General features: G+C 38.2%; 1 long non-coding RNA gene across 2 annotated transcripts in view; it reads left to right on the top strand.

Moving 5' to 3' along the window:
- LOC137229093 (uncharacterized) overlaps positions 1 to 26984 on the top strand; it is a 410710-nt gene that overhangs the window by 105533 nt on the left and 278193 nt on the right. For both annotated transcript variants that reach the window (XR_010945529.1, XR_010945530.1), the window contains exons 2-3: positions 3912 to 4069; positions 14118 to 14165. This is a non-coding gene — a long non-coding RNA (uncharacterized lncRNA). The remainder of the gene's footprint in view (positions 1 to 3911; positions 4070 to 14117; positions 14166 to 26984) is intronic.

Genomic DNA, 26984 nt, shown 5'->3' with positions numbered 1-26984 from the left:
ACAGAATGTCTTGGAGGGAGGAGGGGTGGCCGCAAAGTTCTGACAGGAAGCTCAGGGTACGCTTAAGCACCCCACCCCGACGTAACTTTTCAGTAGAATTCTGGTGCTTCTTAAAAATCACCGTAAACAATCTTGTCAACAGCTGATTTTCAGAAAGGAGAGGGAAGAGGAAGTGTGTTTTTCCGGATGCCTGGAACCCAGAGTCTTATGCTACCAGATTCTGGTTAAAGTTGCATCAACTCAAGAAGCATCTACCAAAGGAATCATAGAGAAGTCACAGAAAGTGATATTTTGAATGGTTTTCCTGTAACAGTGGAAAGACAGTGTATTACAGCTATGTAAATGTAGGAGGTTAGGGAAAAATATGACACGTTAAACAAGTAAAATTGCAGCAAGGGGTGAGAAGCAATCTGTTTTTAAATCCCATTGTCCTCATCTTTTTTTTTTTTTTGCGGTACGCGGGCCTCTCACTGCCGTGGCCTCTCCCGTTGCGGAGCACAGGCTCCGGACGCGCAGGCTCAGCAGTCATGGCTCACGGGCCCAGCCGCTCCGCTGCATGTGGGATCTTCCCGGACCGGGGCACGAACCCGCGTCCCCTGCATCGGCAGGTGGACTCTCAACCACTGCGCCACCAGGGAAGCCCTGTCCTCATCTTTTTATATTTTGGCCTAATCTTTTCATTCTCAAAGAACTTTCAGCCGTAAATTACCTGGGAAACACGTAAATAGTGATGCCGGAAGTTAAAGGAGGTAGAGCTTTAAATACTTTCCTAGGTACCCACGGATCCAATTACCTGAAAATAAGTGGAAAAAATAGGCACTTTTGGTTTGTATGCAGAAACAACAGCATATCTAAATGCCAGTATTTAACTTACACCCTCTTCTCCGTGTCCCAGAGAATCATGAAACAGGGAAATGTGTTCTGCAGGCCTCCCAGAGCCCGCATCCCTGGACAGCGCTGTGTGGCCGCAGGCCAGCCCTGCTTCTGTCCGCACTGCTCTGCTAAAGTGGCCTCTACCCTGTCCTTTCCCTCCTCACCTCCCGAGGTCAGTGGACCTGAAGCAGGGATGTCAGTGGCTCTGTGGGCCTGAAGCAGGGGGCCCTCCTTGCAAAGCAGAAGTTCCAGTTCTTGTCTAGGCCAATGAGGTCTTCTCAGTGCTCTTTGGAAGGTTACACATAATGGAAACAATCCCTGTGTACTTAGGTTTTACTACATAAAACCTAACTACATAGGCTTCCATAGATTCTGCTCTAACCATGGTTTAAATTTGTTATTTCCACTTGCAATTATTTTGTGCCTATTACATGCCAACATGCCAGGTCCTGTGCTATATGCTGTACAGACGCATAATAGAGTAGGATGTGGTCCCTGCTCTCAGGTGTTAATGGGAGAAACAAGCAGGGAAAGACAAAGAAGGCATTACAGTGCTGGCACACCTGGTATGTGATTAGCCTACTGCTTTTCTGGAGTCTGTCTTTGGGAACTGGGGTGGTTGGCGATGAATTAATTGTGCAGGTGGGGAGCTGGTGTGAGGGCAGAAAAAGGGAGAGGTCTCGACCTTACACTTCATGTCGGGATTATCTCAGCATTACGTATCACAGAGCAACCGTTCCATCACAGAGTGTGGCGAGTTGGACCCTGTATATTATAATCTACTTTATTAGGGAATTACTTTCAGAGATGTAGGGGCAATCTGTAGTAGTCACGATGACTCAGAATGATGATTTTTTTTCTTTGCCAAACGGTGTCTCTCTGTTGGAAACACCCATCGCTCTATGCACAGTGAGCTTCCTGAAACCTGAGACAAGGCCGTAAGGAAAGAGATAAAATTATAATTTTTTTATTCAACTGAAAGGAGGAAGAGGGGAATTGGTTAGGATTTGGAGATGTTAGGTCTCTTGATTTCTTGTATGAACACCTAGTGTATGCGATTATGGAACAAACTCTGTTGTAACTCGAATTGACAGCCTTGGAAATAACATATATAAATAGGTTTAATTGTCTTTTATTTTTTTAATTTAATTTTTATTTTATATTATAGTTGATTTACAATGTTGTGTTAGTTTCAGGTGTACAGCAAAGTGATGGTTTAATAGTCTTTTAATGGCACAATCTTAAGATAAAAGTCAATATTGGTACAATGTTTGGAAGTAGGCTTTTGGTATAAGGTCATTTTCAAATGTGAGGGTTTTTTTTGCCATTCCTTTTCTCATAGGTAATCATAATTTTACTGTACACATCAATACTACTGCACTGTGTCATTCAGGTTTCTTTGAATGAAATAGTAACACTAACAAGATGCAAGCTACCATCTAGAATGTAAGTGAGAACTGGAATCATTTGGTTACCATAGGCACTTGAATAAATGGGGACCATCCGTCTTTCTTACAGAAACCCAGAGGTTGACTCTTTGGATGTTGAGAGCAATTGAATATGATTAATATGTGTGTATGTGTATGTGTGTGTTTGTGTATTCCAAAATTTATAATGTATTTCTGCCATCTTTATTAAAAGTCTTTAAAATGTAAAAATATGAAGAAACACATATTCATCTGAAACATGAAGCAATCCCCCAGGAAAACCTTTCAAAACTTCATCGTAACACCCAGGAAGTGTCAAGTCATTCGTCATGTATAATTAATACATCCCTTCTTCCCTTTCCTCCCTGAGCACAGACTAGTAAATAACACCGTTTTCAACAATTTGTTTCCATGTGTGGACAGATGTATCGCTTAATTTGTCAATTCTGAAAACTTATTTATTCTGATCCATTTTTGTTCTAGGATGCAAACATATACATACCTGCTACTGCAAATATGGAATAAAAATCTTAACTTTGTTATGTTAAAACCCAGCATTGTTTGTGTATAGCCTTTGCATTTGATTTATCAAAGCATCACAGTACTTAAGTAAGGTGAGATAGTTTTATGAAATGCAGAAAAGTCTAGTTGCAGAAAGGTCATGGGACTAATATAAGCATAGTCTATTCAACTATATATATGTGCAGAGGCTACTGGTCAATGATTTCCCTCCTCCAGGATGGTTTTTGAATTAGAAATAAATTTTAGCATTTATTATGTTATATGATCATGCAGAGTATATGCTCAATTAATACATAGTTATTTAAAGTTAATTTTGGATTATCTTCCGTTAGGGGAAGTAGATTTTGCATAGCTAATCCGCAAATATTTGTTTTAGTGTCTTACTGTGTGGTTAGAAGTTTAATTATCAGTGGTTTTATTGAAATGTATGAGAATTCAAAACTTTATATCCAATGATCTAGTCATCTAACCTAAAACTAACTCAGCTGGGTTTTCTCAATCCCTGTGGAAATTTGATACTGTCATTTCTTAGAGAAATAAAAATCACCAGAGTAAGGAAAACTCTATCTTTTATCCCTTTCACCAGGTAGGATGGTGATAAAATATTTTAGTTTCAAACAGTAAGCAAAAGAACACAAATACAAATACAGCAGAAGAGTAATTGGCAAATGATTGTAATAATTTATTTATTTAATCATGGCAATGATAGTAAAACAGATTCTCACATTGTTTACCTTTTTTCCATGAATAATTAAAAGGTAGCTATATTATTTTTAAAGTTTTTCTCAGTCTTCAGGGCAAATGAACAATAAAAGATAGTAGGGAACTAAAGCAGTTATTTGAGTTACTCTCTCAAAAATTCTAACTAGTTACATATGTGCTACATAATTGAAGCCAAGACAGATATTTTAACTGAAATAGAGAAATACTTCCTTTGGTTTGCTAATATGATTAACACTTATCTGTATCTGAAAAAGCGTACTAATTTTCAATGTTATGTTTTCTATTAACTTCAGAAAAGCTCTCTTCTTTTTGAGAAAGTTGTAAATTAAATTCAGTGTCTTTTTTATCCTTAAAACACATCTGCAGGCCATCCAGGTGACAAGCATTATCAGCTACATGTTGCTGAGAGATGAAATTGGATTTTATAAGCTGCCTTGAAAATTATGACATGTTGAGTTCCTCGCTTTAGTGGAAGCTCGGCTCACACATTACTGAGTTGAATGGATCTTTATCTTGTCTGTTGGGTGAGTAACTCCTTTTCCTTGAAACTCTCCTTGGTACCCTCAGAATCACAAAATACGAGAGAGTTCTACTTGTGGGAGGTGAGAAGCTCTTTGGTGTTAGGGGCTAAAGGAAGTTCATCCGTAAACTTCTCTGTTCTTTAGACCCATGTAGAGGGATTATACTCAAACTGACACTTCCAACCAGAAGTTTAGTTAAGGACAAAGATAGAAATAAAATATAACGAAATTACGTTGGTATGCATTGGTTTTATAGCTCCAGGGACTCTAGGAACACAGATAATACATAATTACTCGAAGGATGATATTTTTGGAAAAAAACTTCGTCTCTGACCTGCATAGTCCTGTCCAGTACTATAATCCTTGATTCAGAAGCCCCCCTTGTCTTTCCTTCCAAATGGCCATCTTTGATTTTTCTGCAAGTGGGAAAATCCCAGTTGTGTTCTCATTGGATGTCTCAGTGAATTTATGAGACCCCGATTTTCTGGCAGGGAGTAAAAGAATGCATGCAGTTTGGTTTTTCTCCTTTGAGTCATTCCCTTTGGAGGTCTTGCTTAGAAGTTGCTCACTATTAATTTCAGCTGTGGCCCCGTGTGAGCTTCTGGCCTCCAGTATCCATTAGGATACTCGCCCTTTATTCACAAAGAACCCTAGTTCTGAAATGATGTAAACTCTTTTCCCACTTCTTTTGAATATATATACCTTTAAATGTACAAGTGTCAGCTCCTACATTTTCATAACTTCTGAATGGATTTCATAGAGGATACATGCCCAGCATGTCTGTGACCCCAATTTATTCCTCATTCTCTGTTCTGTACTGATACTTTACTGATGAAAGAGAAAATAATGCTGTGACTTGACAGCTCGCTGCATTTAGGAATCTCAGATATATGGATGAGGTAAGGTCCTAAGGAAAAGTTGCATAAACTGGAGTCATAAAAAAAGTACACTGCTGAGACTGTCTTTGAAAATGTGTGCCATGGAATAAAGGGACTGATTTTGCCACGGCAGTAAAATTGCAATAGGTCAGCTCCTGCAGCTTTGATTGCTGCTTAGAAGTTCAGAATTCAGATGTTATGAAAATGCAGGAGCTATCACATGTGCATTTAAAAGACATATTTTAAAGGAAAAAAAGGGTTCAGATCACTATTGACTCTCTACTTGCACAAAATGTAACATTCTCTTATTTATATTTCAAATTGGGCTTTCTGTAACATGGGCACACAAGAAATTGAAAAGCATGGAAATTGCATAATTTAATATTAGGGCTTTTTTACTTGCCAAGAATAGGACCAATTCTTATTAAATAGAACAGCTAAATGTTACATTATATAATGCCATACCTCACACAATAAACCAATTTCAACTTAAGAAACTAGTTTTGCATAAGCCTGGCTATTAGTATCAGCTGCTAGGGGACTGACGTGTTCATTATTTGTATTCTCCCTTGTTGACGTTTTACTGTAGTGGGATTTCTGTACATGAGTTCTTGAGACAGTACGTAAAATAGTGAAAGGCTGAACATTTCTCCGAGAGGTTTGAGGACTGCAAAATTCCACCCTGACCTCGATGGAGTGCTCAGAGAGGTCAGCAACGATATTTTGGGGAAGCAGACACGATGGCTTCCTCACCTAGGCTAACTACTGAAAAACCAGGAACTTTCCCCACTAGAGAAATACTTTGAGAGGTAAGTAAAAAACAAACAAGCAGACTATTTATGTTTAATGTTCCCCTGGAGAATGGCTGCTCTTTAAAAAAATATTGTGTGCCCAGGAGAGGAGAATTACTCAGTAGCAATCTGCCTCTTGACTGAGTTCTACCTATTTTGCTCACTGTTTCATTTAAAACAAGCTTTTAATTTGCTGTTTTCTTTTTAAAATATTGCTATCTGTTGATATTACCATGGTAGCCATGCTTTGGCAACCAAGCATGAGTGTTGCCCAAAGAGTACTCAAAAACCAGAGAGTAAAACAGTAATAACATAATATTACATAATAACAACAATTACATAATAACAACGTAATAACAACTGCCTGCATTCTCACCTGGGGAACCTCCATACAACTAGCTGGTAATGAAAAGATGGAGAAATGGAGGGTGTAACCTTGAGTGGAGACAAGTGAAAGGAAAAGTGTTTAAAAAAATGGTGCCCACTGAAGGCTCATGTCTTTGAAGTAATCATGGCATTTTTTTAAAGTTTAACTGGAAGTAATCAGAAAATCTATGCTTGGTGTGGTGGGCACAGGCAATTTAGAAAGCAATTCCAGTAGACCAGCTAAAGAACTGGCTAGGTTGGGAATGGGGGAGGCTGAGGAGAGAGAATCACCCAGACCATGGTGTTTGGACAGACGCCTTTCCCAACTCAATCGTAAGGCCATCATCTAATGGTAGAATGTGTGCACGCACACACACGCGAGTTTGTGTGTGTGAGTGTGTGCGTGTACACGCACACGGGTGCCTGTAGGGAGTGTTTCTCTAGTTGAGTCTAAACTGGGCTTCAAAATCTGGTTGTGTTTGACAGAGCGTTGGTGTCCCCTTTCCTCTCCAGCAAATATTCGTATGTGAGTGTGATTCAGAAGTGATTCAACGAAAAAGTTAGTAAGCCATTTTTTTTTAGTGCAAGGACTCTTGAGAGAAGGCTAGAGGCTCCTGGTTGTTATTTCCTAAGTAGAGTTCTCCAGTAGAAGGTCTGTTTACCTCCTATGTATCCCTTGAATCCGTTTTCTTCTCTCCGTTCCCACTGATAGTGCTTTTAGTTTTGGTTCTTATCACCTTGTCCTGATGGCAGTTGCTCTTCAGCGTTTTCTCCCTAGAATCCATCCTTCTATCGTTTGTTGGCAAAGTGATTGTACTATGATTCTGGATTGATCACAACACTGTCTTACTTAAAATCTTGTAATGAATTCAGGCCACGTTTAGGAACAAATCCTCACCTTGTCCTTCATGATAAGTACCTGCCTACTTCTGGCTCGTCCGTCAGTTGATCTCCTCTCCTCATCACTTGTCCTACACCGTTAACGAATCTCCTTCTAGTTCCTGAATCCAGCTGATTTCATGCCTTGCCTTCTCTGTGTGCCTGGAACCCTGCCTTTTCCCCTCCCTCTCCAACCCACCCTTCCCTCCAACTAGCAAGAAGGCAGCAGTTAAGAAAGGAAACTGATTAGCTGGTTGGCTTTATAACTGTGTTTTGAAATGGTAACTGGTCAGAAAATATTTTCTGACTCATTTTCCGGATCAGTTTATACAAAGAACTTTACGCTCTCTCTCAATTTTGTTAGGAAATTCAGTTCCATTTATTAAAGTACATTGAGATTTATTGATAAGGCTTTGTTCTTCTAATAATGACTATTATATGCATGAAGCAGTGTAAAATACTAGTATTTCTGAGAACTATCCACATTTGGTTTTGCAATATTTAAAAAACCTGGTCAAACTAGGAAACTCTGGTCAAATTTCACTAATCGGCAACAACAGCAGCAACACTAATCTTCATCTTGTGGTTCTAGCAGAGGCATCCACAGTGAGCTAGTTGGGGGCAATATAGCTGTGAGGAGAATGACCAGATTCTCTCAGTTATTTGGGGGCTATTCATATCATAAGAGTGTGTACTGGACAGTATCTGGGTATCCCTTCCTTATGAATTTAGAGAAAACTAGATGATTGACCATTCATTGATAACAGGTCAGTGCTGATGTTTCAAAAAGTCTAAATTAGTGACTTAGTCTGGAGAAATGGGATGTTGAAAATGGGGAGAACCTGTCTTGAAGTAGCTCCTAACCTTGGCTAAGTCCCCTTACCCTTCAGCCTAAAGCATTGCTTCTCAAACTTTCGTGTACATCAGAATCACCCGGAGGGCTTGGTCAACCATGGCTGGGTCCCATCCTCAGAGTTTCTGAATTAGTAGGTTTGGGGTGGGGCCTGAGAATGTGCATTTCTAACAAAATCCCAGGTGGTACTGATGCTGCTGGTCCGGGGCTAGACTTTGAGAATTGCTGAGCTACAGAGTATAAAAATGCCTGCATTCTACTCCATTAATCAAGGGCGTAATTATAAACATGCACTGCTCTTTGAGTTATAGTCAACTTTTGTAAAATGTAGGTAGGAAATGGTTACAACACACAATTTGAAAAGAGAACTAACATAGTTTGTTAGTCTCAACAAAATTATGTAATACCTTTTTCCCTAGAGAGAAACAAATAGAAGAGTAAAAGCAAGAGAAAGTTGTATCAAAAGTTCCCAGCAAGACTTGAGTTTAGGCAGCACACGGGAGGTAGTTTAAAAAAAACATGCACACGTACTCATACCGCTTTTTAATCTAGTATATTGCTGCCTCTTAATTGGCTGATAAATAGGCAACAATGGACTTAAGCAGTATCAAATTATAGTAGACACTGCTGTGTGAGTTTCAAAATAGCTGAGAATTACATTTAATTATAGTAATAGAAAAGGAAGATTATTTTTGCTTGTTGGGGGAAATAAAAATATCATGTGTACTAAAATATCCAGCACATTCTTTTTGTCCTTCTCAATTATTCCTCGTGCAGTAACACTAACAAGAATCAAACCCATTTTCTTTTGCAGTTCACTTTTTCATAATGGGATACGTGATAATGGAATGAAGCAACATTAGTATTTTTTTTCAAAAGCAATGGTTAAGCTCTGAGATGAGTACATATCCAACACAATGTCATGCTCGTTCTGTCACTTCCATTTGCAATACTGTAAAATTATTTTTAATTTCCATATGATCATCCTTTGTATTATCTGTCCTCACACAAAGATTAAAATATGATGTGCTATGGCAAGAACATCTATCAGTCTATTTTCAACTCTAGGGATGGGATACTAAACCTTTTCTAGATAAGTCTCAGTTATCCAGAAAATGCAATTAATCAGAGCAACTCATTCCTTGAGATTTTGGTATCTATAAGATGCTTCATAGATGAAAATGAAATTAGTGGTCCCCAATGGTTTTGAGTTATTTTCTAAATCTGATAGTAGATTATGCTGAGATGCCCAAAGCAGCTATGTCTACAGAGCAATTTGACATATAGATCAAATACATAAATATAGTTTTATTAGCCTAGTATTCTAACCAACAGATAATTATATATATTCTAAATTCTGAAAAGAAGTATCATTCATATAGGAAGTGAATTAAAAAACCAAAATAGTTACTTTTATTATTCCCTTTTGTAATATTTAGAATTTATATATAATGCGGTCATATAGAAATTAAACCAACAGTATCTCAAATAATAAAAGCAATAAAAGGAGCATATTCAGTAGTATTGAAATCCGTATTGTCATAGTGAATGTTCTTAGATTTATAAGATTAATGTGTCATCACCAGATTTAGGGAGTGATTTAGATCATTGAAGTTTCTGGAAATCATTTTAGTGAGGAGAGTTCCCTTTATCTTATTGCAACCACACAAGTTGCAGGAGCATCATGAGAGCATTCACTTCAGCTCAAAACATATGAGTTTATTAGCCTAGAAATTCAGACCTCCTGACTCATCTACAATATGTATTTGAGTGAGTTGCTGTTATGAATTCAACCTTTTGGAACTTGCCACCTCTCTTTTCAATTTCAGTGTTAGACTATTCTGTTGCTTACTTCTCATCATAATTAATTAATTTATAAATAATTTATACCTTATCTTCTCCCAAGAAAGGATTTAGGGAGGCTGCACTTCCCTAGGAAGCTACCATAAGTATGTAATGAGGTGGAGTTCAGTATCCTCTGTGTTCTCTCTTGGTGGCTGGAAGGTCACGCCTCCTTGTCTGGGAAAATAGTGCACCACAGCCTCCTTTGCCAGAACCCCTCTTCCTCCCACTCTGCCTGGCTCACTTTGGGGGGTGGGGTGGGCTGACTGTCCTTGTCCTAGTTATTAGGGACACAGACCAGGTTCAGATTCTGTTTCTTCCACATACTAGCTTTGTGGTCTGGGGCAAGGTACTTCATCTCTGAACCCATATTCTATCTTTACAACAGGGATAATAATTGCAGTTATCTTACAGGGTTGTTCAGAGGATTAATGAGTTATTATGCGTAGAATCTAAGAAAATTGCCTGGCAGGTAGCAGGCACCACTGGAGTGCTAGCCATTGTTATTCCACACCCTTCTGTTCTCAGCTAAGATGCTGTTTCTTCAAAGAGGCTTCCCTGAGACAACACCTCAAGCCAATGCTGTAGGACCATAGGAGCCTGCACTTTTCCTTATGAGTCTCATCATCATTTGCTGTTGGTATTGAAGGCACCATGAAGTCGTAAGCTCCAGAAAGGCTAGAATCTGTCTGCCTCAACACTCTATCTCTGACATTTGGGATAGTGCCCAGCACAAAGCAGTCACTCGGCTACTGTTGAATGAGTGAATCCAGGGAGAACCTGTCTGTAAACATGCTAACTGAGATGAGGTTACAAGTAATTATTTTGTTAGTTTTGCAAATTTTTATTTTCTAATTTTTAACAATTAATATTTGCTTTCTTTTTTTTTTTTTTTTGCGGTACGCGGGCCTCTCACTGTTGTGGCCTCTCCCGTTGCGGAGCACAGGCTCCGGACGCGCAGGCTCAGCGGCCATGGCTCAGGAGCCCAGCCGCTCTGCGACATGTGGGATCCTCCCGGACCAGGGCACGAACCCGCGTCCCCTGCATCGGCAGGCAGACTCTCAACCACTGCGCCACCAGGGAAGCCCCCAACATTTGCTTTCTTTATGTAATAGTAAAAGAAAGTAAGATTCTGTTATACCACCTTTATTGTGCTATTGTAAGTCACTTTAGTAAGGCAGCAAAGGGGCTGTAGGACGGAATTCATGTTACTGACCTCAGGTTCAGCTGCTCGCCACTCAAAAGCCAGTACTCAAGAGACAGGTGTTGATTGGAAAAGGGAAGGTTGCTTTATTCAGGAGGCCAGCAACCTGGGGAGAAGGCAAACTCATGTCCCAGAATCAACTTTGAAGATTCTGCTTGGTCATGAAAGTTCTTAAAGGGAAAAAGGTGAAGTATTTCATGTATCATTGAGGAAGGGGGTCAGACTCGTGTCATCTCCCACAGTGTGCAGGCTTGTTTACTCCTTGTGATCTTTCTTTAGGTGGTATCTTGTTGACACCATCTGCTCATGAGATTACTAAAGGGGAAGCTGGCCAAAAGATCTATTCATCTGTTAATCACGTATTCTTCATTTCTACTTCTTTAAGGAAAGAATCAATAGGTTAGGCAAGGCATTGCGTGATCAAAAGATTTGAAAGGTGTGCTTGGGATGGAGGTTAGTTAAGCATGGGGGCATCTGGTGTAAAGATTGGTTAAAATATAGCTTTACTAAAGTGACAAGACAAAAGGCCTCCTGCAGAGAGCTGCTTCCTGCAAAGAGCTACTTATATTCACATTTTTGTGTGTGTGGAACTTTGAAGTTGATTAGTGGTTCTCAATTGGGGTGATTTTGTCTGCTAGGAGACATTTGGAAATGTTTGGAGACATTTTTTGGTTGTCTCAGCTGAGGAGGTGCTATTGGTATCTAGTGTGTAGAGGCCGAGAATGCTTCTAAACATCCTGCGATGCACAGGACAGCTTCTTCCCTTAATGAAAACCATCCAGTCTGAAACGTTAATAGTGCCAAGTTTAAGAAACCTTCACATAGGTGGATGGAGACGTCTACAAAAATTGAGTTTGTGTAACTTTCAAAATTGGCTGAGCTAAGTAATAGAACATCAGAATTTTGAAAATTAATACAATTGATTGTATTTTTTTTTTAATTGGCAGTTTGTATTTGCTTTGTGGTATGATTTGCTGGTAATTAAGTAGAAATGAGTATTTAATGTAGTATGTTCACCAATATCGTCTGTGTCAGTAGAGAACTTTATAGTGTGCTATATGGGGTTTTCCCTTTACATCCAATTGAAGTGGTTTGAAAAGAAAAGTGTCAACTGACTGCTTGTTTACACACTTCTAAATGACCAATTTGACAGAATTTTTTTTAAGAGAGCAGTTTATGAGTCACTTTAGCTAAAACTGTTGGGCATTGCATACAAATAACCCTATTGCTTACAGATTGTTGTTTTATAGCTCTGGACTAATAAAACAGAAATAAGGTAGGGCTCTTTAATGTTTATGGAGCTTGGTCTATTTGAATTTGAGTTTAACATCTGGGAGCGTATCAGCCAGGACAGGCTAGGTTATGCTGCAGTAACAACGTCTCAGTGGCTTAACCCAACAAAGGTTTATTTCTTCTTTGGAGTCCACTGTGCATCTGCATGAATCTCCCAGACAATTGACCCTGTTTGACAACTCATGCTTCCAGGCTGAGGAAGGTACCATCATCTTGGAACATACGGCCTTATTAGTCATGTGGCAGGGAAGATAGAACATAGGAAATTGCAGGTTAAATCTTTAGTGTTTTCACCTGGAATGGACATAGGTGACTTCCAGTCACATTTTCTTGACCCAGCAAATTACATGGGCAGATTTAGGCAGTTGGGGAAGTTTAATCCTCCCATGTGGCATTGGAGAAGGAGAAATTCCTGAGTGTGAGCTGACCTAACTAGCTTTCCTATTTGTTTACCTTTATATGTGGTTATTCAGGATGGTTATTAAGAAGGTATTTGCTAAGTGCACAGATGCCATATCTCACACCAAATTATTCTAATTTCATTACGCTCATTTGGGGTCTGTATTTATATTTCACTTAATGTATTTATAATTTGCTTCTAAATGTTTGGGCTTCTAAATGAGAGTCTGTACCAGATGCTACAGTCTCTGGTTTCTCAAATGGGCTAACACATTCCTTAGGGTATTGAATGCTAAAGGATAAAGATGGTGGCCTTTGCATTTTACATAATGGTAAGTAATCACAACATACTTTTTGTGGTAAAACAAAAACAAACACACCTCAGAATGCCAAAAAAATGATGAATTTTTAAGAGAAAATATAAGACCTCAGTGAAATTTTGTGCTGAAGCAGGTTGCTTATAGCTATGTCTCAGAGGAACGTATGTCCTTTCCTCTGCAACAAAGATTACTTCACTGGGCAGGGTTAAGAAACGCTGCTTGTGCACCTACTTTGTTATTCAACTTTGATTTGGATATTTCCTTAGTTGTCTACATTTTGGTAGAAATGATCATATCATGTTTTTGAAAGTGGAGCTCCTTCAGGAACCCATTGTTTTATTCATCATGAAAATGAGGTTTTCTTTTGCAAAGAGGAATTCAGAATTTCTCTTCTGTGTCCTACTAGTAGTTAGGTAGGAGAAACTGGATAATAAAATCGACCATTGTGTTTGTTATTCTAGACCACCTCATGGAACTGTGGGAAGATACTGAACTATACCCACTCTTCCTCATTTTACCGTGTGATTCTATTTATGGTTCATACTACCTATAGCTATTTGAGTCTGTATTCATTCATTCATCAGACAACTTGGGAGCATCTACTGTGTGTGACTGGCATTGCGCTAGGTGCTGAGGGTTAGGACAAGATGAGTAAGACAGTTCTTACCCTCAGAGACCTTGTGTCTAGGACATAATGGCTACAGGGGTTGTGAAAAATCTCTCATTCATTTCACATATATTTATTGTGCACTGGCATGTGACAGGCATCCAACACTACAGCGAATAAGAAGCAGTAGAGTGTAGTGTAGAAGAGCCAGACAGCCTGGAATCAGATTACATTGTGGGGCTTCATGGAAGCTCTTTAACCACCTTATGCCCCAGTTTCCTCATATGTAAAATTGGGGTGATGCACAATTTACTGATGTTATAGAATTCTTAGGAAGATCCTATGAGTTGGTATATATAAATCACTATGTAACTTTTAGCTCCTACTATTATTCGTCACATTTTTTCCCTCATGCTTTACTCCCTCCTCAAATCTATATTCTTTCCCATCTCTCCTTTCCATTCCCTTAGACCAAGCAAGCAGTCCCAGTAATGAACCATTAATTTGAATATTGTAGTTTATCAGTAACCTGTTAAAAATACTGCCTGTTAAAAAAACAGTGAAAAAAAATATAGCTCTAGCATTTTCTATAACCTTTCTTTTGTTTGTTTCTTTGTAGTCATGAAAAAAGCCATTGCAGATCACATTCTTCAACGGACTTCACCAGGTAAGATGTTTGATCCAAGGGCAAGACAACCCCAATCAGAAGTTGTGTTTTGCAGGAGCCTCTTCCACTTTGCCAGATGCTGAAAGTCTGGAATGTCTCCTGTCTGCCCCCATTACCAGGGCCCTATGCTTGTTCCACGAGCATAGGTGGGCATTCATCAGGGGGGCACACAGTTGTCAACAACCTGCGGGGCTGCCTTGGCAGCAGAGCAGCCAGTACCGGCAACTTAAGACTTGTATACTGCCTTTATGAAGTGCTTTGCCAGTGTGGTTTAACTTTGCAAAGGAACAGGTGTGGAGAGAACTCAGTGGAGATCCATTCTTTGTCAGCATTTGCATTTTATAGGCAGCATACATATACATTTCCCATTTCTACAGTAATATGGCTTTAATCTTAACGAATGCCATTTTGGTGGTTCTCTTCAGAGAGTGGAATTAACATTCACATGTGAACAGAAAATGTTAAAGTATTATTAGTCTTCTGAGGGTTTTGCTTCTGGCTATGCAGTTTTAGAGATTTCATCTTGGTTAAGGGGAAGCAAAATACCACCATTTCTGCTTGTTAGAAGGAAACTCTCCGAGGTCTCTGTCTATTTCAGGCCAGGGTTTTGATTTTTCAAAGCAGAAAAAATGTTTTTTCCTGGACCCTGAATGTAACCTGAAGTCAAAAATCAATTGAAAAGCCAGCAAAAAGTTGGCCATGAGTGCTGTTAGAATCCTTTATTGGTAACAGTTTTCTGGTTATTACTAACACATTTCTTAATTAACTGCCTAGGTCGTTAATATAGTTCTGTGTAATTTTAGAAGCTCTATTTTTTTGGTGCTTATATCTTGCTTCGCTCCACAAAGAGTGTAAGTTGACAAACCCCATTTTGCGCTGATGAGAACTTGGCTTTAAGAGTCATATAAAAGAATGGGTTTAGAGTACTGTTTAATTCCATGCCTTTGCTGCCCATCTTTTCTCTAAAATACGGAGCCCTTCTTGCTCAGCTATTCTCCAAGCCGTGATCGTTTCACCTTATATAGAGATTCTTGCTTATCAGATAAACATGTGCATAGTATCCCAGATTTTGGTTATATAGTAGTCAGTATGGGGGTGTGAAACTTAACTTTTGTTAGTGTAACTTCACTTACACACACATAGACACACATCTGCCTTTCAAGTGTAAAATTTATCTTATAGAATCTAGGTTTTCATCTTGCATACTTCTGTACTTAAAAACAAAGTATAACATTCCAAATCCTAAGGTGGTGTTCAGTCATAATAAAGACAGCCTTCTCACTAAAAGAATATTTATCAAGGGCCTTATTGAACCATGCGGTTATCTTTTTAAATCCTCCCAAGGGCTCTACAAGGTAGATATTGTTATCCCCATGCAAATGATAAGCTAACTGAAGGTCTGAGATGTTAAAGGACTTGGCTAATGTCACAGCTTTTAAGTGGTAAAGCTGGGATGGATTCAGTCACGGCAAGCTCTAAAGGCAGCATTGAATTTCAGAAGGCAGAATGTCAGTGTGGTCCTTGGACCAGCTGCCTCAGTGTCTCCTGGGAGTGTATTAAAATGCAGAATCCTGGGCTCCAATATCATAGGATCTGAATCTGTATTTTAAGATGATCAGGTGACTTACATTCACATGAAAATTTGAGAAGGGGTGTATGTTTCTTTTTTTTTTTTTTTTTTTTTTTTTGCGGTACGCGGGCCTCTCACTGTTGTGGCCTCTCCCGTTGCGGAGCACAGGCTCCGGACGCGCAGGCTCAGCGGTCATGGCTCACGGGCCCAGCCGCTCCGCTGCATGTGGAATCTTCCCGGACCGGGGCACGAACCCGTGTCCCCTGCATTGGCAGGCGGATTCTGAACCACTGCGCCACCAGGGAAGCCCCAGGGTGTATGTTTCTTAAAAAATAACTTCCGGGCAGTTAACTATCAGACATTGAAAGCATTCTATTTAAGACCCTTTTCATCTTTGGGCCTTTGTGATTTTTACCTAATTACAGATCAGATTATAGTTCATTATCCTTCAGCTGTTTTGCTTCTGTATCTGGCTTTGCGCTAGTCTGACAAGGGTCATGTGTCGTGCTGGCTTCTGTGAAGTTTCTTAGTGATCTGTTTTGGTGGTATTATTGTTAGTTTATTATTGTTAGTTAAAATGCCCTTATGACTATAAAACAAGAAAAATTGATTCTGTCCTAACTGCTTGATCTTTCCATGTATTCAGGTAATCTTCTTGTCACATCCCTTGCCAGACTTACCTTTGCTTGTTTAATTCTTGAAAAAGGTTGACTTTTTCCTTGTCTACTAGTTCACATCATTAGAAGTGACTTGCAATGATAAAACCTACTTAAAACAGGCAAGATAAAAGGAAAAATTATAGAAACAAGTTTAAGAAGCTGAAACATATTTATATTAAATGAATATGAAATGAATTAGTTGCTGCCGTTGAAAACTGAATTCTCCTCTTTCGGGCAGTGAAGTCAAACAGGGGAGTGTAAGAGGCTGCCGAGCTCTCAAAGTAGGATGAATAGAATCATTCATGTTCATCTGGAGAGAAACAGTTTCCTGCAACTGACTACTAAGAGGAATATATTAGGTGTCTCTTTGTATAAAAGGTCATAATGTAACATGACGTATAATGTCATATTTTTTGAAAAAGAAATGAAAAAATTTTAAAAATATACCTTTCTCATGTTAGTCTTCAGTAAATGCTAAGGTCATGAAAATTTAGATTTTGTGAAGTGATTTTGGGGAGGGAATGAAAACAGTATGATGATAGTATATTGTTTCTTGATGATTAAACAGTTGAATAGAGTGACAAGAGCTTGAGAACTTTATCTAAATGTGGAATTTAACATGACGTTTGGACTGAGCCTCCCTCTTGCATAAGGTATATCTGAAGTGGGCTTTTTTGGCAATCAATTCTGGATTTTCAGATGAGTGTGTAAAGTAATAAAATGTTCTGCTATTGGCTCAAGGAGGCTTAGAATACCAGGCATGTCCGTGAGAATGTTGACATCCCATTGTGAAAAGCATTTTTCTTTTCTTTGTGGGAACTCTCACTGTTGCAAACCTCTTCTGATTAGATCATGGAGGAGACTAGTTTTTTGAGAGCATGTAGGTTAGTCAGTCGGCAACCCTGTAACAAAAGAAGCAAATCGCAAGTATCTTTCCCAGAATTGTTATGGATGATTATTAAAGACTGTGGCTACATGAATATATATATTGGGTTAACCAAAAAGTTTGTTCGGGTTTGTCCATAAGATATGTTATGTAAGATGTTATATATTTGGCTGAAAGCAGATTTTTTTAAAAATGAAAAATCCAGTCAACCATGTTTGGATCATTCAACATTAAACCATTTGGAGGCTCAGTTTTTTTCCAGTTTCTTTCTAAACAGTGGAATAATTATTGAACAAAGCATGACTCAAATCTCAAGGTGTTCCCAAACTGGTAAGGGAATAAAACTCTCTTAACCCTTATATAAGTAGAAATAATGTTTTATACGTTTATATTGCAAATAAGGATACAGCCCTAAAAAAACTGGTTGATATTTTACCCCAGAATCATTGGAAATACTTGCTAAAAGTGCAGAAAGATAATTCACGTGAGTACCAAAATCTCCATTTTAAACAAAACCCCGAGGTGATTCAGATGCAGGAGTCTTTGGTGGACACTTTGAGAAATAATGGATGAGAATGGTAACCTTATATTTAATGGAATGACTGGTCATTTTGGGTACGTGGAGACCCAGTTAGAGTGTAATGACTAAGGTCATCTGTAAAGACTGATCTTAATAATCACCTTACAATTTTATTTGAAGCAAGTTATCCATGTTAATCTCTGGGCATGAAATGTAATGATCTGTTTTATTATTGTTAATTTATGCTCAAGCTTCCTTTCGCTCTTCTTTTTAACCATCATAACAATTATACAGGCTAACTATTTGCCTCAGGGAGATGCTGTAATAGGACTAATTAAATATTTAATATTTTAAAGGACTTAAACAACCTTGTAAGTAATACGTTAAGAGGAGATAAAATCATGATGTTCCCTTTAGTTGCAGGAATGTTAATGAAGCCCTGGGATCAGGCATCCCTTTAATGCCCATGTCTTGTATCTGTCCGGAGGCAGGAGAGCATAATGGTTGAGTTAATGGCTTTGTAACTCATGGCAGATTTTCGACTTCCTATCTGTGAGGCCTAAAGCAAATTGCTTAGCCTTTGTAAGCCAATTTCTTTTTTGTCACCTAGAGCGTGGTAATACAATACCGTCTACTTTTCTGGATTGTTGTGATGGCATATAATATATGTGTCCAATAAAAGAAAGTGGTTTTTATTAATATGAATTAATCTCATAGACTACAGATTTACCAAATTTGAGACTCTGTGCAGAGGATGGAGACTTATTGTAGATATGTATAGTTGGTACAAAAATACCCTCACTGGGGCTTCCCTGGTGGCACAGTGGTTGAGAATCCGCCTGCCAACGCAAGGGACACGGGTTCGAGCCCTGGTCCGGGAAGATCCCACATGCCGTGGAGCAACTAAGCCCATGCGCCACAACTGCTGAGCCTGTCCTCTAGAGCCCACGAGGCACAACTACCGCGCCCGCGTGCTGCAACTACTGAAGCCCACGCACCCATGCTCCACAACAGGAGAGGCCACCACAATGAGAAGCCCGCGCACCACAACGAAGAGTAGCCCCACTTGCCGCAACTAGAGAGAGCCCATGTGCAGCAACAAAGACGCAATGCAGCCAAAAATAAATAAATACAATAAATAAATTTTTTAAAATGCCCTCACTGACGTGGACAAATCACAGAATCATCAAATGTCAGCGTATAGAGATCATATGGGATATGATTCATTTTCTAGGTCACAGGTTAGTAAATGAATCTAAATTCATAGAATGTTTTCATCATGATTTTTTTAATGGCATCTTAGTTTTTCAGAGTTCACACAGAAAAAGGAACTAGACAAACCAAGATCTAGAAAAGTTATCCTTTTGCCAACTAAATCAGAATTAATTGAATAAGCGTTAAAAATACGTAAACAAGTACGTATAACATTTTCTGAAAGCTTGTTCTCTGACTTATTAGATCTTTTTTTGAAGGTTTTTCCTTTACAACTAAAGATGTTTTGTGAACTCCTTTCTAAAGGAAAGTCTGAATGTAAAATTTGCCCATGTGGTTTTTCCTGATGATATGAATTGCAAAATTTGGGGAGGCCCAAATAATGAGATTTCATTGTACATTCCAAGTCCCCCAGCCTTGTAATTAGCTTCATATTCTATAGGCAAAGGAAGCCATGTTCCCAACTCTGTTCATTCATTCAACAAATATGATTGCTGCTGTGTGCTAGGTCATTAGAAAAGAGAGTGGAGCTTAAATTGTCTCAACAATTATGTATTTTTTCTGGTCTTCTTAATGTACCATCACTAAGTATTCTTGATTAATTCTTCAAAATTTATTAGCTACATATAGGTTTCATGAGAACTTACTGCAAAATCAGGGTGAGGTTCCACTTACCTTTCATGCAGGACAGGTACAGTTGATCCATATTGTTCATGGGTTCCATTTTTGTGACTTCTCCTATTCACGAGAATTTCTTTGTAACCCTAAAATCAGCTCATGGCAGTTTTTTTCTGATGGAACTGTCCTGTGTCCTTTTTTTTTTTTTTTTTTTTTTTTTGCGGTACGCGGGCCTCTCACTGTTGTGGCCTCTCCCGTTGCGGAGCACAGGCTCCGGACGTGCAGGCTTAGCGGCCATGGCTCACGGGCCCAGCCGTTCTGCGGCACGTGGGATCTTCCCTGACTGGGGCACGAACCCGTGTCCCCTGCATCGGCAGGCGGACTCTCAACCACTGTGCCACCAGGGAAGCCCTGTATCTTTTTTTTTTTTAATACTTTTATTTTATTTTTTTATTAAATTTTATTGAAGTATAGTTGATTTACAATGTTGTGTTAGTTTCAGGTGTACAGCAAAGTGATTCAATCATTGAGTAGAGTTCCCCATGCTGTACAGTAGGTCCTTGTTGGTTATCTTTTAATATATAGTAGTGTGTGTATTTTAACCCCAAGCTCCTAATTTAACTCTCCCCCATGTTTCCACTCTGGTAACCATAAGTTTGTTTTCAAAATCTGTGAGTCTGTTTCTGTTTTGTAAATAAGTTCATTTATGTCTTTTTTTAAAATTAGATTCCACATATGAGTGATATCATATGCTATTTGTCTTTCTCTGTCTGACTTACTTAGTATGATAATCTCTAGGTCCATTCATGCTGATGCAAATGGCTTTATTTCATTCTTCTTTAATGGCTGAGTAATATTCCATTGTATATATGTATCACATCTTTATCCATTCCTCTGTCATGGCAGTTTTGAGGTCATTCATGGACATGTGGGTGAAAAATTTGAGTTGACCCATGTACACGGTCCCAGCTGGGGTTAAACAAGGCTGATGCTCTGCTCTCTTGATTCACCTCTCCTAAGGTAAACACACGTCCTTGACTTGGTCTGTTTAGTGCCATGGTTATTGCATTCTCCAACTTTTTGTTGGTGATTTAAAATGGACTCTAAGCTTAGTGCTGAATGGCTGTCAGGTGTTTCTGTGCAGAAGAAGCCTTTAATGTGCCTTATGGAGAGAATATGTGATATAAAATTCATGCAGGTATGTTGGCCGTGATTTCTACATTAATGAGTCAACAGTATACATTTAAAAAGGCGTCTTTAAAACTGAAACATACATAAAACAGAGTTTTGTATTGGTTGGTTGATGAAAATACTGTGATCAGAGGCTTGCAGGAATCTAACCCTCTGTTTCTCCTGGGAGCACCCAGTGTTTCAGGGTTTTCAGTGACTTGATAAAATATAGTTACCATGAACAAAGAGAACCAATTGTATTTGCCTTTTTTGAGGCGTTTGAGAAATGCTTGTTTACCAATTATCCCTTTTAATGGAAGCCGAGATCGTGATTCTTTCTGATCCATAAGCAACTAGTAAGTAAATACAGAGGGATGGAAAAATGAAAATTATACATAAGGCTCAACTATAATTTTTGTTTCTTTCCTTATAAACTGAAAAAACAGATAAGCCTGCTGCTCGTGAACAGCAAAATGAACCTAGAGGGTTTTGAAGCCTAGAAAAAAGTTTGTAACATGATGGAAATCTCTTAGTGGGTAGAGATTTATCTGTCCTGTTGGTTACTTTATCACCTGTGCCCAGCACAGTTGCTAACACACAAGGAGTGCTCACGGTGTTTTTTTAGAAAATAAGTTAGACATAAATTGACACTACAAGTAGTTTTGACAGTGATTTGATAGGGCAAAAATTTAGTGATAAAAATAAAAGTTGGAGAAATACAAGAGGCATTTATCTGATGGAGACTAGAAGTCAGGAGGCAAAGCCTTTTAGGATTGGCTGGGAGAACCATCTCTGTCAGTGGGCCTGGGCAATGACAGCATGTGTGTCCCCAGATCTACGTTACTGGGCTTTGTCATTAATTCTCTGTGTGATCTGGGTTAAGTGGTTCTGCTTCTTTGGGTCTTGGTTTCTAGTTATTACCTCAATAATCAACCTGATTATAAGACCACAGAAAAAGTCACTTACAAACTTTTGCAAATATATGTGAGAGCTGAGAATATAGTTAGATGTAAATTCTGAGGGTCTATACTGGAGAGAAAAAGGAGAAACACAATTTAAATTGAACTGAATTTGTTTCTATGAATTAAGTGTACTATCTTGAGCAGCTTGGGGTGATCTAACCTGTTTGCTTGTTCGTTGATGGAAACCTGTGTGGCCTACCCTGAATGTAGCTAATGGACAAAATTCCTTGGCAAAATATAAAGAAAAGAATCCAAAGTCTTGGGAATATAGGAACACTGAAGTGGATTTATCACTAGCAACTGCTCACCTTCCATACTATGACCTTCAAGTAGCCTCAGTTTGACATTGATTTAATAGCAACTTTTGGAATAAGAAAAAAAAAAAAAGGAAGAAAAAAGGAGGAAATGGACTCTAGAATGATAGACCTAATATTTTTTCTTATATTGTATTACAACCAGAATTTAAATCTAGACCAGGTAAACAACCATCAATCTAAATATAAAATTTTTAAAAATCATTTTGGCCAGCTGCAGTCATACCCAGCACTCCAATAAGCTACTACTCTCTGATGTCAGTATTTGGGATTATGATCTTTGTAAAGCACTTCTAGGATTACAATAAAGCATATCAAAAAGTACCTAGTATTTCTTGGTGTTTATATTTAGTTAACTTATGGTTTCACTTTTTTTAATGGAACTATGTCTTCTTGGACATCAAATATCACTTGAAAGTCAACTGGAAGCTTTTGCTAAATAAATGATCAATGCTTTGTGACAGGCTTTCACCACACATAAACTAGACAGACATTCCAACAACTCCTAGCTTAGAATAACTTTTCTATAATTACCTTTTTTCCTCAAAGCTTTATACTAGAGTAATTTTTAGAAAGCATTTTAAGAACAACAAAAGGTGCAATGCCATAAAATATTCAATCATACGCTACCCCCCCTCCCAAATAAAACCAGCAACAACCTCAACTGAAGTGACAATTGGATAAACAGATACTGCAGGTGCCTGGCAGTGACAATTATTCTTCTGCATGGATACAATCAAGTTTTTTTTAATAATAAAAATGTAAAAATTCCAGATTTCAGAAATCATAAAATGTACAGCCTATTATTAAATAAATGGCAAGCATAAAATATATCATTGTCTTACTTAACCATCATAACAAACCTATAATATGGTATTACCATATCCTCTCCTTTTAAAATTAGATTAGGAAGTGAGTCTAAGGCTAAAAGATGTGAAATAACTTTACCAAGGTCACAAAGCTCATACGTTATGGGGCTGAGTTTCCAATGACCAAATGCCCAAGCTTGCAACCACTTTTGTATACTTTCTCTCAACTAGAAGCTAAGGAAGCGGACTTGGTGATCTTTTCCTGCTCAGAAATACTATGCTTTTCATTTATATTCACTTTTGTTATTTATCAATATATGTACAAACATTATAACATTTCTGTAACCACTCTGCAATTCTCTTTTGTATTCTGCTCTTTTTTTACTTAACCTTATTAAGAAACAAAACTCCCAAATAAGTTGTCTTATTTTTCCTAATTTATTTGAAAAAATACATACCTAGAAATAAGTCCAACTGAATTTGAAAATAATGTTCTTTCAATATGTCCTGGTATGATCTTTATTTTCCTGTAAATGGTTAAACATGGAAGAAAGAATCATCAAATGTTAAAGGGCTTCAGCATGGTAGTGAAGCTGCCTACCTGTGGCAGATATGGTGCTTGACTCTCTCAATGTCTGTTTTGGTTAACCTGCAGTGCACTTTCCTGTCCTGCAGAGGCTGGTAGGCTAAATACTTCATTTCCCAGATACCCTTGCAGCTGGAAGTCCCCGTGTGGTTTAGGTTCTGCCAATCAGGAGCACCTGCAGGAGACTGGAATTTAGAAATGCAACACCACAGTCTTGGTGACAGCTTATTATTTCTCAGATTATGGCTAATTATGTTGTGATCCTGGGCACAGCTTCCTGGTTCCATCAGTGGTAATAGACTCTTTGGCAGGGCATTTCTTTGGCAGTGTTTTGGGCGTCACTCCTCCTCCTTCAACCCTTCTAAAAATGTTGTAAGGCCCTAATATGCAGCATTAAATCCATTCTTAGATGTAAAGGTGCTAGAATGGCTTCTGTTCTATGCAGTTGAGTCCTGATTAAGATGACTTCTCTCACTTCTGACTTTTAGATTTTTTCTCCATCCTTATAAATTGTAAGATTTGGGATAATTTTGGAGTAATAGGTTTTTGTTTTTGTTTTTTTCATCAAATAGGAGTCATATACTAAAATAATGGAAATTTCCCTTTCTTTCTGGATCTACTCAAGATAGGAATAAACTGCTCTCCTTAGGAAACAAACTTAAGCTGAATAAAAATCCAGGATATTGGCCCTGAAGTTTAATTTCATAAATGTTTTTACTTTTCCTAATGTTTTTACCTTAAACCTCTGATTTGTGTACTTATAGCTGGGCTCAACTAATTTCATAAGACTCGCTGTAGGTTAGTAAAGCTAAACAGAAGACTTCCATTCATTATTAAGTTATCTACATGAACTTCCTGAGGAAATAGAGTAAATTTTTCTAAGTTCTTGAGTAGACTCAGGAATTGTCTGGACACTAGAAGTGATTTAAAAAAATCATTATTTAGCATACTATTGTGGAATATTGACAGTTAGTACCTGTCAGACATTGTAAAGAAAATGGTTATGTTGTTAATCCCAACATGTCATATACAAAATGATTTTTTTTTTGCGGTACGCGGGCCTCTCACTGTTGTGGCCTCTCCCGTTGCGGAGCACAGGCTCCGGACGCGCAGGCTCAGCGGCCATGGCTCACGGGCCCAGCCGCTCCGCGGCATGTGGGATCTTCCTGGACCGGGGTACGAACCCGTGTCCCCTGCATCGGCAGGCGGACTCTCAACCACTGTGCCACCAGGGAAGCCCTACAAAATGATTTTAATCTATTCCTTTATTTTTTTACTGTTCGAATGACAGAACGAAAATATACAGGGTAACCACGAGAGACCTCATTGTTTTGATGACATTTAGGGTCCTATTATTGTTAGAATCAAACATTTTTATTATCTTCGTATCAAAAATTCTATCTAAATTTACTTATGTATTGGCAATTATCATGACATTAAATCAATTGAAAATTGGCCTTCAGCTCCATTGTTATACTTCAACATATCCATTGATTGAAAAAAGTCAGCGTCCCTTTAAATATGTCACTGTTAACATTTAGCAATGAGCATTTGCAGCCTTATTGTGTTTTCTCTATAAATGCCTTCCTTGTAGCACCTAAGACATGGCTTTATACAGACTCAAAGTCAAGTTGTCTTAAAAGAGATATTCAGTAATGAGTTGATTATGGGTCAGAGCTTCTGAGCAGTTGAATTTTAGTTTTCAGTTGGAAATTTCCTTTACAAATCTCTAAAATTGCTTCGTCTATAGAGGTAGGTAATCAAAGGTAAGGAAGTCTTTATAATCTGCGGAGTACTGTGAGCCATGGGGGTGCTCTGCGTCTTCCTTCCATTCTGTCCTCAATGGTCAGGACTTTTCTATTTCTTACATCAATGTTTCTATACTGTCTGTCCTAGACTTCCTGGAATGGTTTTGGTCAGTTTCAAATGTTTTTCATTGGGTAATTGACACTTCTTATCAGGACACCTGGAACAGAACCCACCTAGGCTCCCTCCTTTGCTCTGTCCAGTTTGCTCCCTCAGTCCCCACAGAGAGACCTAATATTAACTCGTACACATTTTGTTGTTGTTTAAACATGATCTATATACCATGCTACAGGTAACATTTAATCAAGCTTGTATACTCCCCTTTGGTTGGGCATGTGAAATGTGTCCAGTTTTTCACTACTATGAATAGTTGTAAAAAGTCTTAATTTGTCTTTTAGGTTAATTCTTTTGTCCATATTCCCCAAGTGGAATTAACAAGTTAATGGGCAGGAAGCATTTCATTCACTCATTCCTTCATCAAATATTTATTCATTTCCCGATATATACCAGAAATTGTGCCTGCTGCTGGGCATATGATGGTGATTATTAAAAGATAAAAACGATATCGTTTCTGCTCCTAATTTTACAGGTCTTGTCACAGATGCCTGATTGCTCTCCAGAAAGAGTGAGCAATTTGCAGAACCCCCCAACCTTTCTCATTCCCTCCAATCTTTCTAATGTTAGTTTTTAAATTTTATTTCCTTTTTTTTGCTAGTTTAATAATTGTGTCATGACATCTTAAATTTATTTTGATTTGCATTTGTTTGATTATTTTCAGGTGAAGATGTGCTTTTCTTTAAAAATCATCAATTCATCTTTTCTCTTTGTTTTAATAGGATAATTGGTAAATTATTTTCCCTTTTACTAAATAGGAATTTCTATTTTTCTCTGTTTTCCTGGACTACTATTCTGAATTTTATATAGACAGTAACCAGACACAGTAGAAGAGTGAAGTTTCACAATTCTAATAAATACTCTTCTTGGAATAGAACATAGAATGAATTTAAAGATCATTAAATTAATCATAATACAGTTGGCTTAAATGATTAAAAAACCCCATGAGATCAAATAACATTTTTGCTTATCCATAAATATATTCACTCTAATTTTATGACAATATAGCTAGAAGAAGAAGAGCATAATGAGATAATTGATGAGTCCTTTAGGAAACAAAGCTAAATTAAACCCATTTTTATTTACTTCAAGAAATCTTAAAGCAAAAATTATCTTTATCAAATCATCATTGAATAGGTTTCTTCTTCAGGAGCCTACAGACACTGTGAATTAAAAAACCTCTTAGTCTGATAGTAACATAAACAGGTTTCCCGACCTATTAATAACAATTTCACAGGCACAGCACGCACATAACTACTAAGCAACTTTAAATTGTGGGTTCAGCAGAGACAGCCCAGCATTAGAGCACGTCTACCCTGACTGGCTTTAGTGAGTCAGTGCCTTTCTTTCCTACAGCTTCCAAGTCTTCCCTAGGCTTCCTCCCCGTTGGAGTTCTGGAACCCTAGACCTCCTCTTTCATGAGTTCTCCTCCAGTAGGTTTTGACTTGCATTCTAAGGGAAAAGGTCGAATATGGAAATCCTTTAGGGGAGCAAAACAACATACACAAACAAGCAACAAACACGAAACTCACAAAACTCAGATCAGAGTAGAAGCTCATCCATTTTTGATTTTGTATTTTTTAGTTTTAGAAA

Source organism: Pseudorca crassidens, chromosome 8, assembly GCF_039906515.1.
Source record: "Pseudorca crassidens isolate mPseCra1 chromosome 8, mPseCra1.hap1, whole genome shotgun sequence".
In the NCBI taxonomy this organism is placed as follows: domain Eukaryota; kingdom Metazoa; phylum Chordata; class Mammalia; order Artiodactyla; family Delphinidae; genus Pseudorca; species Pseudorca crassidens.
The sequence above is the reverse complement of the archived record's forward strand: the minus strand, read 5'-3'. Positions and strand labels throughout refer to the sequence as shown.